The sequence below is a fragment of the Rhipicephalus microplus genome, unplaced genomic scaffold, assembly GCF_043290135.1.
Source record: "Rhipicephalus microplus isolate Deutch F79 unplaced genomic scaffold, USDA_Rmic scaffold_228, whole genome shotgun sequence".
NCBI classification, from domain to species: domain Eukaryota; kingdom Metazoa; phylum Arthropoda; class Arachnida; order Ixodida; family Ixodidae; genus Rhipicephalus; species Rhipicephalus microplus.
This window is the reverse complement of record NW_027464799.1, coordinates 100001-115000: the sequence shown is the minus strand read 5'-3', so window position 1 is coordinate 115000 and position 15000 is coordinate 100001. Positions and strand designations below refer to the sequence as shown.

General features: G+C 63.2%; 1 non-coding gene across 1 annotated transcript; it reads right to left on the bottom strand.

Moving 5' to 3' along the window:
- Positions 1–1036: 1036 nt before the first annotated feature.
- On the bottom strand, positions 1037–2851 carry LOC142792562 (small subunit ribosomal RNA). Its single transcript, XR_012891026.1, has one exon. It is a non-coding gene; the product is annotated as a small subunit ribosomal RNA (ribosomal RNA).
- Positions 2852–15000: the final 12149 nt, after the last annotated feature.

Below are 15000 nucleotides of genomic sequence, written 5' to 3'. Positions count from 1 at the left end.
CGCGTACGAGCCTACTCGAGGCGGAAGAACGAAGCCAGCAAGGGCCTGGCCGCAAGTGCGTTCAATTGTCGGGACGTCCAAGTCCCTCGTTCTTCCGTGCTTCCTCTTTCGGCAAGTCGTTGCGGCACCTTCCCAAAGCGCGCAGACCCGCTAATCGCGACGAGCGCGACGTGGCCGTGCCGCCTTTCCCTCGGCAGCAAGCAAAACGCCTGGCAACGTCGACGCTCCCCTAACCGCGATCTCGCACCGTGTTTCGTGTGGCGAATTCAAAAGCCGGCCGGCGCTGCTGCAACCATTACGGTCGGTACGCATACGCCGCGGAGGGCGGGACGGTCATCGGAGCGTGCGGTTCCTCCATCGAGTACTGCGCACCTCGGCCGTCGCATCGCCGTGCCATGACCGGCCGCGCGTCAACGCGAACCGGTGCCAGCGAGATCCCTCGCCTGCAAGAACCGACCGGCAGCCTCCGTCACCCGAGGACGCGGAGGCGCTTGCCGCGGACGGCGGGACGGTATGCACTGGTGCACAGCGGACCCGTCACATCGCCAGTTCCTTGACCGACCGCCGACGCTTGTGCCGTTCCTCTCGTACTTGGCAGTCGCCGCGCGATTGTCGGGTCTCGTTCTTGCACGCTCGAACGGTCGGGAGGGCACTCGGCTGGCGTTTCGGGAACGCGCAGCCTCGCCTTCTACCGACGTAACCACGACTCGCCGTTCGCGCTCCGCCGCTCCTGTTTACAGTACTAGGCGGTCCCGCAGCGGTCGGGTCGCGCATTTCGAGCGCTTCGAGCCACGGTGCAGTGGCGGGTCGAAAGCCGACCTATGAGTGCGTTGCGCCGTTTGTACCCGCGTCCGCCACCTGGCCGACCGTCCAAGGTCGCGGTGTTGGCGTCCGCTGGGCGCAACAATTTGTCACGGGGTGCCGCTCCACATTCAGGCAGCCCCGTGGGGAAAAGCCGACCCCGCGTCCAAACGGGGTCAGCGGCAGAAAGTGTCGGGCGCAGACGCAGCTGAGGCGCTCACCCTTCACAATCCGTTAATGATCCTTCCGCAGGTTCACCTACGGAAACCTTGTTACGACTTTTACTTCCTCTAAATGATCAAGTTTGGTCATCTTTCCAACAGACCGGCGCAACCGAAAGGCCGCGCCGGACATCGGTCCGAAGACCTCACTAAATCATTCAATCGGTAGTAGCGACGGGCGGTGTGTACAAAGGGCAGGGACGTAATCAACGCGAGCTTATGACTCGCGCTTACTGGGAATTCCTCGTTCAAGGGGAACAATTGCAAGCCCCTATCCCAATCACGAAAGAAGTTCCACGGGTTACCCAGTCTTTTCAGACAGGGATAAAGACACGCTGCTTCCTTCAGTGTAGCGCGCGTGCGGCCCCGGACATCTAAGGGCATCACAGACCTGTTATTGCTCTGTTTCGTGCGGCTAGGAGCCGCTTGTCCCTCTAAGAAGGTTGTAAGGTGCTGGGAACCCCGCACCTATTTAATAGGCTAGAGTCTCGTTCGTTATCGGAATTAACCAGACAAATCGCTCCACCAACTAAGAACGGCCATGCACCACCATCCACCGAATCAAGAAAGAGCTCTCAATCTGTCAATCCTCCCAGTGTCCGGGCCGGGTAAGTTTTCCCGTGTTGAGTCAAATTAAGCCGCAGGCTCCACTCCTGGTGGTGCCCTTCCGTCAATTCCTTTAAGTTTCAGCTTTGCAACCATACTTCCCCCGGAACCCAAATACTTTGGTTTCCCGGAAGCTGCCCGCCGAGTCATTTGAGTAACTCAGGCGGATCGCTGGTTGGCATCGTTTATGGTCAGAACTAGGGCGGTATCTGATCGCCTTCGAACCTCTGACTTTCGTTCTTGATCAATGAAAACATTCTTGGCAAATGCTTTCGCAGTAGTTCGTCTTGCGACGGTCCAAGAATTTCACCTCTAGCGCCGCAATACGAATGCCCCCGTCCGTCCCTCTTAATCATTACCTCGTATTCCAAAAACCAACAGAACAGAAACGAGGTCTTGTTCTATTATTCCATGCAAGTTTATTCAGGCGACTCGCCTGCGTTGAGCACTCTAATTTTTTCAAAGTAAAAGCACCGGCCATCTCGAGGCACACAATGAAGTGCACCAAGAAAGAACCGGCATGATGTTCAGTCCGAGCCGTCGCATCGGGTAGATGCACTACTCGTCTGGAACTGAGATCCAACTACGAGCTTTTTAACCGCAGCAGCTTTAGTATACGCTATTGGAGCTGGAATTACCGCGGCTGCTGGCACCAGACTTGCCCTCCAATTGATCCTCGTTAAAGGATTTAGAGTGTACTCATTTCAATTACGGGGCCTCAAAAGAGTCCCGTATTGTTATTTTTCGTCACTACCTCCCCGTGCCGGGAGTGGGTAATTTGCGCGCCTGCTGCCTTCCTTGGATGTGGTAGCCGTTTCTCAGGCTCCCTCTCCGGAATCGAACCCTGATTCTCCGTTACCCGTAACAACCATGGTAAGCAAGTAACCTACCATCGAAAGTTGATAAGGCAGACACTTGAAAGAAACGTCGCCGGCTCGTGGCCATGCGATCAGCACAAAGTTATCCAGAGTCACCACACAATACGGGCCGAAACCCGATCGATCTTGGTCTAATAAAAGCACCCGTTACCCAAAGGGCTCCAGGCTCACTGCATGTATTAGCTCTAGAATTGCCACAGTTATCCAAGTAGGAAGAAACGATCTAAGGAACCATAACTGATTTAATGAGCCATTCGCGGTTTCGCCTTATTTCGGCATGTACTTAGACATGCATGGCTTAATCTTTGAGACAAGCATATGATTACTGGCAGGATCAACCAGGTAATCGTTCGACTGCGCGTCCGTCCTCGCCTTCGGCGGGCCGGACGCAGTCTGTGTGCGGCGGAGGCCACCTTCAGGCGCCCCAACACGCTTATTTTGCACTCCGAGATGACGGCGTTCGAGCTCGCTACGGCACAACCTTCCCGAAAGACGAGTGGGAGCCGTGCGGCAAGAAGCACGTTCATGCTCGCTCTTTTTCGTTGCATCGACTCGGTCGCGCCGTGCGGGTTGCCCAAGCCCGCTGCACTGTCGGTGGACCGGCCGGAACTAGCAACGGAGCCGAGACTGCAAAGCCGCCAGACGACGGGTCACGCCCGCGTCTTCGGCGCTTTCGCATCTGAATCGCCCGAGGACGACACGGAACACACCTCGATATCGTGGTAAAACGGCACCGTCCGACAACCAGCCCCTAACGCATCAAGCGGATGAGGCTGCAGACGACTGCCGTGGATTACCCTGGAGCAGACCCGAGGACACGCTTGACGAGGCCGAAGCCCGCCGCATATCAGACACCCGGTCGCTTTCGCGTACGCCGCTCACGAGAACCCCCACATAATAGCAGCGATAAGTACCCAGACCTCCTTGGGCACTAATACGAGCGTACTCGAGAAAATTTCACCGCGGGTGTGCCCCGAAACGTGTGGCACGTTGAGCGTGCCACAAGTCTACGTCGCTCTCAAACCCGCCGAGGTCGTAGAATTTGCGACCCTACTCACGAAATTCCCACCGAGGATACGGCCGCAAACGTACCGCACCTTGGGTAGGCCACGAGTTTGTGCAACACTACGCTGACGGCACAGCACCGAGGTCGTGCGCGCACGCACGGGAAAATTCCGCCGCGGTTTCTGCCGAAAACGTGAGGCACCACGACTCTCCGCAAGTTCGCGTCGACTGCGAAAGACCGAAGTCGTGAACGACGTGTCCGCTACTCGCCGCCGACACGCTGGACACCAAACGTACAACGACTCGACGGCGTCGTAGAGGCCCACGACGCGGTTTTCCTTAACGACGTCTCGGCGTGGCACCGACAGGTTAGAACGGCCGACCAACGTTCCCTGTCCGCCGTTCGGCTCAGTCGAAGGGCTCGGCGACTTCGGCAACGCTGCGAAGCCGCACGGTGACGCACGCCATGTCCCCATTTTTTTTTTTTCTTTCTGCGTCTGCCGGGGTGCCCCTATAATAGCAGCGATAAGCACCCAGACCGCCGTGGGTCGCTCGCCCCGGCTGACGTGGTTTTTCGTACTCCTGCGGCGGTCGCCGTCAAGCACGTCCAAATACGCTACTTTCGTGGGCGCATTCACGCTCTTTCGCTTCGCCGGAGTGCCAGCACTCACTCTGCCAAAAACGGCGAACATCCGAGCGGCGGTTCCCACTTTTGCGTCGGCGTCGCAAACCCCGCCCCGGCAGACGAGGTTTGCCGTACTCGTGCGACGGTGGCCGGCGGGCACGTCGAAAGACGCCGATATCGTGCGCGAATTGGCGCACCTTGGCTTCACCGGAGTGCCGCCACTGACTCCTCCAAAAACGGCGAAGATCCGAGCGGCGCTTCCCACTTTCGCATCGGCGTCCCGAACTCCGCCCCGGCTGACGCGGTTTACCGTACTCGTGCGACGGTCGCCGGCGAGCACGTGGAAAGACGCCGATATCGTGCCCGAATCGGCTCCGTTCGGCTTCGCCGGAGTGCCAGCACTGGCTCGGCGAAAGACGACGAACATCCGAGCGACGGTTCTCACTATTGCGTACGCGTCGCAAACCCCGCCCCGGCAGACGCACTTTGCCGTACTCGTGCGACGGTCGCCGGCGAGCACGTAGAAAGACGCCGATATCGTGCCGGAATCGGCCCCGTTTGGCTTCGCCGGAGTGCCAGCACTCACTCGGCCACAAACGGCGAACATCCGAGCGGCGGTTCCCACTTAGCCGTCGGCGTCCCGAACTCCGCCCCGGCAGACGCGGTTGCCGAGCTCGTGCGACTAGCGACCGCGAAGCCGTCTCGCGACGCCGCTTTCGTGCGCGGCTCCCACTGCGACCTGGGTCACCCGAGGTCGACGAGCAAGAAAGAATGTCGAAAAAAAATTTTTTTTTTTTTTTGCGTCTGCCGGGGTGCCCCTATAATAGCAGCGATAAGCACCCAGACCGCCATGGGTCGCTCGCCCCGGCTGACGTGGTTTTTCGTTTTCCTGCGGTGGTCGTCGTCAAGCACGTCCAAACACGCCACTTTCGTGGGCGCATTCGCGCTCTTTCGCTTCGCCGGAGTGCCAGCACTCACTCTGCCAAAAACGGCGAACATCCTAGTGGCGGTTCCCACTTTTGCGTCGGCGTCGCCAACCCCGCCCCGGCATACGCGGTTTGCCGTACTCGTGCGGCGGTGGCCGGCGGGCACGTCGAAAGACACCGATATCGTGCGCGAGTCGATGCTTCTTGGTCTCGCAGGAGGGCCGCCACTCACTCCTGCAAAAACGGCGAAGATCCGAGCGGCGCTTCCCACTTTTTCGTCGGCATCGCAAACCTCGCCCCGGCAGACGCGCTTTGCCGTACTCGTGCGACGGTCGCCGGCGAGCACGTCGAAATACGCCGATATCGTGCCCGAATCGGCCCCGTTTCGCTTCGCCGGAGTGCCAGCACTCACTCGGCCAAAAACGGCGAACATCCGAGCAGCGGTACCCACTTAGCCGTCGGCATCCCGAACTCCGCGCCGGCTGACGCGGTTGCCGAGCTCGTGCGACTAGCGACCGCGAACGCGTCTCGCGACGCCGCTTTCGTGCGCGGCTCCCATTGCGACCTGGGTTACCCGAGCTCGACCAGCAAAAAAGAAGGTCGAAAAAAAATTTTTTTTTTCTGCGTCTGCCGGGGTGCCCCTATAATAGCAGCGATAAGCACCCAGACCGCCGTGGGTCGCTCGCCCCGGCTGACGTGGTTTTTCGTACTCCTGCAGCGGTCGCCGTCAAGCACGTCCAAATACGCCACTTTCGTGGGCGCTTTCGCGCTCTTTCGCGTCGCCGGTGTGCCAGCACTCACTCTGCCAAAAACGGCGAACATCCTAGTGGCGGTTCCCACTTTTGCGTCGGCGTCGCCAACCCCGCCCCGGCATACGCGGTTTGCCGTACTCGTGCGGCGGTGGCCGGCGGGCACGTCGAAAGACACCGATATCGTGCGCGAGTCGATGCTTCTTGGTCTCGCAGGAGGGCCGCCACTCACTCCTGCAAAAACGGCGAAGATCCGAGCGGCGCTTCCCACTTTTTCGTCGGCATCGCAAACCTCGCCCCGGCAGACGCGCTTTGCCGTACTCGTGCGACGGTCGCCGGCGAGCACGTCTAAATACGCCGATATCGTGCCCGAATCGGCCCCGTTTCGCTTCGCCGGAGTGCCAGCACTCACTCGGCCAAAAACGGCGAACATCCGAGCAGCGGTACCCACTTAGCCGTCGGCATCCCGAACTCCGCGCCGGCTGACGCGGTTGCCGAGCTCGTGCGACTAGCGACCGCGAACGCGTCTCGCGACGCCGCTTTCGTGCGCGGCTCCCATTGCGACCTGGGTTACCCGAGCTCGACCAGCAAAAAAGAAGGTCGAAAAAAAATTTTTTTTTTCTGCGTCTGCCGGGGTGCCCCTATAATAGCAGCGATAAGCACCCAGACCGCCGTGGGTCGCTCGCCCCGGCTGACGTGGTTTTTCGTACTCCTGCAGCGGTCGCCGTCAAGCACGTCCAAATACGCCACTTTCGTGGGCGCTTTCGCGCTCTTTCGCGTCGCCGGTGTGCCAGCACTCACTCTGCCAAAAACGGCCAACATCCGAGCGGCGGTTCCCACTTTTGCGTCGGCGTCGTAAACCCCGCCCCGGCAGACGCGGTTTGCCCTACTCGTTCGACGGTCGCCGGCGAGCGCGTCGAAAGACGCCGATATCGTGCGCTAATTGGCGCTCCTTGGCTTCTCCGGAGTGCCGCCACTCACTCCTCCAAAAACGGCGAAGATCCGAGCGGCGTTCTCCACTTTCGCATCGGCGTCCCGAACTCCGCCCGGGCTGACGCGGTTTACCGTACTCGTGCGACGGTCGCCGCCGGGCACGTCGAAAGACGCCGATATCGTGCCGTAATCGGCCCCGTTTGGCTTCGCCCGAGTGCCAGCACTCACTCGGCCAAAAACGGCGAACATCCGAGCAGCGTTTCCCACTTTCGCATCGGCGTCCCGAAGCCCGCCCCGGCAGACGCGGTTTGCCCTACTCGAGCGACGGTCGCCGGCGATCACGTCGAAAGGCGCCGAATTCGTGCACGAATCGATGCTTCTTGGTCTCGCAGGAGGGCCGCCACTCACTCCTGCAAAAACGGCGAAGATCCGAGTTGCGCTTCCCACTTTTTCGTCGGCGTCCCGAACTACGCCCCGGCTGACGCGGTTTACCGTACTCGTGCGACGGTCGCCGGCGGGCACTTCAAAATACGCCGATTTCGTGGGCGCATTCACGCTGTTTCGCTTCCCCGGAGTGCCAACACTCACTCTGCCGAAAGCGGCGATCATCCGAGCGGCGGTTCCCACTTTTGCGTCGGCTTCGCAAACGGCGCCCCGGCAGACGCGCTCGTGCGACGTACTCGTGCGACGGTCGCCGGCGAGCACGTCGAAAGACGCCGATATCGTGCTCGAATCGACCCCGTTTCGCTTCGCCGGAGTGCTGCCAGTCACGGCGCAGAAAACGGCGAACAAGTGTTTTTTTTTTTTTCCTAGAATTTGTGTTATAGAAGGCACATTTGATATCGGACGATAATTTTCAACTTTATCACGCGCACCGATTTTCGTGTAGAGGTTTGCAAGTTTATGGGAATTTCTCCACTTGGAATAATGCGATTTAGTAGTACTACGAGAACTTCATGGATGTACTCAAGGGTACGGGGCAAGTCAGTTACGTCAACACCTGCAGATTTTTTACACTTCAAACTGAAAATTGTTGGTTGTGAGTCCTCGTGTGATATTAAAGGCCGATTCGCTAACACATAGAACAAAGAAAGAAAGGAAGAAAAAACGCCCGCGCTCGCTCAAGAAACCTGGGTTCGCAACAAGTGGCAACAACAAGCAACCGAGCGAGTGCGCCAAAACCCGTGGCGGCCGAACAAACGCGAAGTCCCAACCGCGTCAGCCGGGGCGGCACGGGACAGGAAAAATCACTTCAGCCGGGGCGGCGGGGCACCGAATAAACCTCGTCACCTCGTCGCAGGATAAAAGAGGAAACAAAAAGTCTAAACAGCGTCTGCTGGAGCGAATGCGTAATAAAACAACAACAACAACAAAAAAAAAACACCCGCGCTCAAGAAGTCTGCAATCCTCACAAAAGGCGACTGTGACCGAGCAGCGTCAGCCGGGGCCGTGCGGAAACGGAAAAACCGCGACTACCGGGGCGTCGAGGCACCGAAAAATCCTCTTCAGCCGCGGCGAAAAAAAAAAACAAAAAGAAAGACGGAGGGGGGGGGGGAACCACGTCTGCCGGGGCGAAGGAAAAAAAAAAACGCGTCTGCCGGGGCGAGCCCGGGTGCGGCACCACCGGGAAAACTGTGGCAAACAGACATGGCGATCGAGTGAGTGGGCCGCCAGCCAGGCTCAGCCAAAAAGTGCAAAGTCCGAACTGCGTCAGCCGGGGCGGCAAAAACCGCGTCAGCCGGGGCGGCGCAAAAAACCGCGTCTGCCGGGGCGGCACGAAACCGCGTCAGCCGGGGCGGGGCGAAAACTGCGTCAGCCGGGGCGAAAAGAAAAAAAAAAAACGCGTCTGCCGGGGCAAGCCCGGGTGCGGCACCACCGGGAAAACTGTGGCAAACAGACATGGCGATCGAGTGAGTGGGCCGCCAGCCAGGCACAGCCGAAAAGTGCAAAGTCCGAACCGTGTCAGCCGGGGCGACGCAAAAACCGCGTCAGCCGGGGCGGCGCGAAAACCGCGTCAGCCGGGGCGGCACGAAACCGCGTCAGCCGGGGCGGCGCGAAAACTGCGTCAGCCGGGGCGGCGCGAAAACCTCGTCAGCCGGGGCGAGCGAAAAGGGGGGGGGGGGGGAACCACGTCTGCCGGGGCGAAAGAAAAAAAAAACGCGTCTGCCCGGGCGAGCCCGGGTGCGGCACCACCGGGAAGACTGTGGCAAACAGACATGGCGATCGAGTGAGTGGGCCGCCAGCCAGGCTCAGCCCAAAAAGTGCCAAGTCCGAACTGCGTCAGCCGGGGCGGCAAAAACCGCGTCAGCCGGGGCGGCGCGAAAACCGCGTCTGCCGGGGCGGCGCGAAAACTGCGTCAGCCGGGGCGAGCCCGGGTGCGGCACCACCGGGAAAACTGTGGCTAACAGACATGGCGATCGAGTGAGTGGGCCACAAGCCAGGCTCAGCCAAAAAGTGCCAAGTCCGAACTGCGTCAGCCGGGGCGGCAAAAACCGCGTCAGCCGGGGCGGCGCAAAAAAACCGCGTCTGCCGGGGCGGCACGAAACCGCGTCAGCCGGGGCGGCGCGAAAACTGCGTCAGCCGGGGCGAAAGAAAAAAAAAAACGCGTCTGCCGGGGCGAGCCCGGGTGCGGCACCACCGGGAAAACTGTGGCAAACAGACATGGCGATCGAGTGAGTGGGCCGCCAGCCAGGCACAGCCGAAAAGTGCTAAGTCCGAACTGCGTCTGCCGGGGCGGCACGAAACCGCGTCAGCCGGGGCGGCGCGAAAACCGCGTCTGCCGGGGCGGCACGAAACCGCGTCAGCCGGGGCGGCGCGAAAACTGCGTCAGCCGGGGCGAGCCCGGGTGCGGCACCACCGGGAAAACTGTGGCAAACAGACATGGCGATCGAGTGAGTGGGCCGCCAGCCAGGCACAGCCGAAAAGTGCTAAGTCCGAACTGCGTCTGCCGGGGCGGCACGAAACCGCGTCAGCCGGGGCGGCGCGAAAACCGCGTCTGCCGGGGCGGCACGAAACCGCGTCAGCCGGGGCGGCGCGAAAACTGCGTCAGCCGGGGCGAGCCCGGGTGCGGCACCACCGGGAAAACTGTGGCAAACAGACATGGCGATCGAGTGAGTGGGCCGCCAGCCAGGCACAGCCGAAAAGTGCTAAGTCCGAACTGCGTCAGCCGGGGCGGCAAAAACCGCGTCAGCCGGGGCGGCGCAAAAAACCGCGTCTGCCGGGGCGGCACGAAACCGCGTCAGCCGGGGCGGCGCGAAAACTGCGTCAGCCGGGGCAAAAGAAAAAAAAAAACGCGTCTGCCGGGGCGAGCCCGGGTGCGGCACCACCGGGAAAACTGTGGCAAACAGACATGGCGATCGAGTGAGTGGGCCGCCAGCCAGGCACAGCCGAAAAGTGCTAAGTCCGAACTGCGTCTGCCGGGGCGGCACGAAACCGCGTCAGCCGGGGCGGCAAAAACCGCGTCAGCCGGGGCGGCGCAAAAACCGCGTCTGCCGGGGCGGCACGAAACCGCGTCAGCCGGGGCGGCGCGAAAACTGCGTCAGCCGGGGCGAGCCCGGGTGCGGCACCACCGGGAAAACTGTGGCAAACAGACATGGCGATCGAGTGAGTGGGCCGCCAGCCAGGCACAGCCGAAAAGTGCTAAGTCCGAACTGCGTCTGCCGGGGCGGCACGAAACCGCGTCAGCCGGGGCGGCGCGAAAACCGCGTCTGCCGGGGCGGCACGAAACCGCGTCAGCCGGGGCGGCGCGAAAACTGCGTCAGCCGGGGCGAGCCCGGGTGCGGCACCACCGGGAAAACTGTGGCAAACAGACATGGCGATCGAGTGAGTGGGCCGCCAGCCAGGCACAGCCGAAAAGTGCAAAGTCCGAACCGTGTCAGCCGGGGCGACGCAAAAACCGCGTCAGCCGGGGCGGCGCGAAAACCGCGTCAGCCGGGGCGGCAGGAAACCGCGTCAGCCGGGGCGGCGCGAAAACTGCGTCAGCCGGGGCGGCGCGAAAACCTCGTCAGCCGGGGCGAGCGAAAAGGGGGGGGGGGGGAACCACGTCTGCCGGGGCGAAAGAAAAAAAAAACGCGTCTGCCGGGGCGAGCCCGGGTGCGGCACCACCGGGAAGACTGTGGCAAACAGACATGGCGATCGAGTGAGTGGGCCGCCAGCCAGGCTCAGCCCAAAAAGTGCCAAGTCCGAACTGCGTCAGCCGGGGCGGCAAAAACCGCGTCAGCCGGGGCGGCGCGAAAACCGCGTCTGCCGGGGCGGCGCGAAAACTGCGTCAGCCGGGGCGAGCCCGGGTGCGGCACCACCGGGAAAACTGTGGCTAACAGACATGGCGATCGAGTGAGTGGGCCACCAGCCAGGCTCAGCCAAAAAGTGCCAAGTCCGAACTGCGTCAGCCGGGGCGGCAAAAACCGCGTCAGCCGGGGCGGCGCAAAAAAACCGCGTCTGCCGGGGCGGCACGAAACCGCGTCAGCCGGGGCGGCGCGAAAACTGCGTCAGCCGGGGCGAAAGAAAAAAAAAACGCGTCTGCCGGGGCGAGCCCGGGTGCGGCACCACCGGGAAAACTGTGGCAAACAGACATGGCGATCGAGTGAGTGGGCCGCCAGCCAGGCACAGCCGAAAAGTGCTAAGTCCGAACTGCGTCTGCCGGGGCGGCACGAAACCGCGTCAGCCGGGGCGGCGCGAAAACCGCGTCTGCCGGGGCGGCACGAAACCGCGTCAGCCGGGGCGGCGCGAAAACTGCGTCAGCCGGGGCGAGCCCGGGTGCGGCACCACCGGGAAAACTGTGGCAAACAGACATGGCGATCGAGTGAGTGGGCCGCCAGCCAGGCACAGCCGAAAAGTGCTAAGTCCGAACTGCGTCTGCCGGGGCGGCACGAAACCGCGTCAGCCGGGGCGGCGCGAAAACCGCGTCTGCCGGGGCGGCACGAAACCGCGTCAGCCGGGGCGGCGCGAAAACTGCGTCAGCCGGGGCGAGCCCGGGTGCGGCACCACCGGGAAAACTGTGGCAAACAGACATGGCGATCGAGTGAGTGGGCCGCCAGCCAGGCACAGCCGAAAAGTGCTAAGTCCGAACTGCGTCTGCCGGGGCGGCACGAAACCGCGTCAGCCGGGGCGGCGCGAAAACCGCGTCTGCCGGGGCGGCACGAAACCGCGTCAGCCGGGGCGGCGCGAAAACTGCGTCAGCCGGGGCGAGCCCGGGTGCGGCACCACCGGGAAAACTGTGGCAAACAGACATGGCGATCGAGTGAGTGGGCCGCCAGCCAGGCACAGCCGAAAAGTGCTAAGTCCGAACTGCGTCAGCCGGGGCGGCAAAAACCGCGTCAGCCGGGGCGGCGCAAAAAACCGCGTCTGCCGGGGCGGCACGAAACCGCGTCAGCCGGGGCGGCGCGAAAACTGCGTCAGCCGGGGCAAAAGAAAAAAAAAAACGCGTCTGCCGGGGCGAGCCCGGGTGCGGCACCACCGGGAAAACTGTGGCAAACAGACATGGCGATCGAGTGAGTGGGCCGCCAGCCAGGCACAGCCGAAAAGTGCTAAGTCCGAACTGCGTCTGCCGGGGCGGCACGAAACCGCGTCAGCCGGGGCGGCGCGAAAACCGCGTCTGCCGGGGCGGCACGAAACCGCGTCAGCCGGGGCGGCGCGAAAACTGCGTCAGCCGGGGCGAGCCCGGGTGCGGCACCACCGGGAAAACTGTGGCAAACAGACATGGCGATCGAGTGAGTGGGCCGCCAGCCAGGCACAGCCGAAAAGTGCTAAGTCCGAACTGCGTCTGCCGGGGCGGCACGAAACCGCGTCAGCCGGGGCGGCGCGAAAACCGCGTCTGCCGGGGCGGCACGAAACCGCGTCAGCCGGGGCGGCGCGAAAACTGCGTCAGCCGGGGCGAGCCCGGGTGCGGCACCACCGGGAAAACTGTGGCAAACAGACATGGCGATCGAGTGAGTGGGCCGCCAGCCAGGCACAGCCGAAAAGTGCAAAGTCCGAACCGTGTCAGCCGGGGCGACGCAAAAACCGCGTCAGCCGGGGCGGCGCGAAAACCGCGTCAGCCGGGGCGGCACGAAACCGCGTCAGCCGGGGCGGCGCGAAAACTGCGTCAGCCGGGGCGGCGCGAAAACCTCGTCAGCCGGGGCGAGCGAAAAGGGGGGGGGGGGGAACCACGTCTGCCGGGGCGAAAGAAAAAAAAAACGCGTCTGCCGGGGCGAGCCCGGGTGCGGCACCACCGGGAAGACTGTGGCAAACAGACATGGCGATCGAGTGAGTGGGCCGCCAGCCAGGCTCAGCCCAAAAAGTGCCAAGTCCGAACTGCGTCAGCCGGGGCGGCAAAAACCGCGTCAGCCGGGGCGGCGCGAAAACCGCGTCTGCCGGGGCGGCGCGAAAACTGCGTCAGCCGGGGCGAGCCCGGGTGCGGCACCACCGGGAAAACTGTGGCTAACAGACATGGCGATCGAGTGAGTGGGCCACCAGCCAGGCTCAGCCAAAAAGTGCCAAGTCCGAACTGCGTCAGCCGGGGCGGCAAAAACCGCGTCAGCCGGGGCGGCGCAAAAAAACCGCGTCTGCCGGGGCGGCACGAAACCGCGTCAGCCGGGGCGGCGCGAAAACTGCGTCAGCCGGGGCGAAAGAAAAAAAAAACGCGTCTGCCGGGGCGAGCCCGGGTGCGGCACCACCGGGAAAACTGTGGCAAACAGACATGGCGATCGAGTGAGTGGGCCGCCAGCCAGGCACAGCCGAAAAGTGCTAAGTCCGAACTGCGTCTGCCGGGGCGGCACGAAACCGCGTCAGCCGGGGCGGCGCGAAAACCGCGTCTGCCGGGGCGGCACGAAACCGCGTCAGCCGGGGCGGCGCGAAAACTGCGTCAGCCGGGGCGAGCCCGGGTGCGGCACCACCGGGAAAACTGTGGCAAACAGACATGGCGATCGAGTGAGTGGGCCGCCAGCCAGGCAGCCGAAAAGTGCTAAGTCCGAACTGCGTCTGCCGGGGCGGCACGAAACCGCGTCAGCCGGGGCGGCGCGAAAACCGCGTCTGCCGGGGCGGCACGAAACCGCGTCAGCCGGGGCGGCGCGAAAACTGCGTCAGCCGGGGCGAGCCCGGGTGCGGCACCACCGGGAAAACTGTGGCAAACAGACATGGCGATCGAGTGAGTGGGCCGCCAGCCAGGCACAGCCGAAAAGTGCTAAGTCCGAACTGCGTCTGCCGGGGCGGCACGAAACCGCGTCAGCCGGGGCGGCGCGAAAACCGCGTCTGCCGGGGCGGCACGAAACCGCGTCAGCCGGGGCGGCGCGAAAACTGCGTCAGCCGGGGCGAGCCCGGGTGCGGCACCACCGGGAAAACTGTGGCAAACAGACATGGCGATCGAGTGAGTGGGCCGCCAGCCAGGCACAGCCGAAAAGTGCTAAGTCCGAACTGCGTCTGCCGGGGCGGCACGAAACCGCGTCAGCCGGGGCGGCGCGAAAACCGCGTCTGCCGGGGCGGCACGAAACCGCGTCAGCCGGGGCGGCGCGAAAACTGCGTCAGCCGGGGCGAGCCCGGGTGCGGCACCACCGGGAAAACTGTGGCAAACAGACATGGCGATCGAGTGAGTGGGCCGCCAGCCAGGCACAGCCGAAAAGTGCTAAGTCCGAACTGCGTCAGCCGGGGCGGCAAAAACCGCGTCAGCCGGGGCGGCGCAAAAAACCGCGTCTGCCGGGGCGGCACGAAACCGCGTCAGCCGGGGCGGCGCGAAAACTGCGTCAGCCGGGGCGAAAGAAAAAAAAAAACGCGTCTGCCGGGGCGAGCCCGGGTGCGGCACCACCGGGAAAACTGTGGCAAACAGACATGGCGATCGAGTGAGTGGGCCGCCAGCCAGGCACAGCCGAAAAGTGCTAAGTCCGAACTGCGTCTGCCGGGGCGGCACGAAACCGCGTCAGCCGGGGCGGCGCGAAAACCGCGTCTGCCGGGGCGGCACGAAACCGCGTCAGCCGGGGCGGCGCGAAAACTGCGTCAGCCGGGGCGAGCCCGGGTGCGGCACCACCGGGAAAACTGTGGCAAACAGACATGGCGATCGAGTGAGTGGGCCGCCAGCCAGGCACAGCCGAAAAGTGCTAAGTCCGAACTGCGTCTGCCGGGGCGGCACGAAACCGCGTCAGCCGGGGCGGCGCGAAAACCGCGTCTGCCGGGGCGGCACGAAACCGCGTCAGCCGGGGCGGCGCGAAAACTGCGTCAGCCGGGGCGAGCCCGGGTGCGGCACCACCGGGAAAACTGTGGCAAACAGACATGGCGATCGAGTGAGTG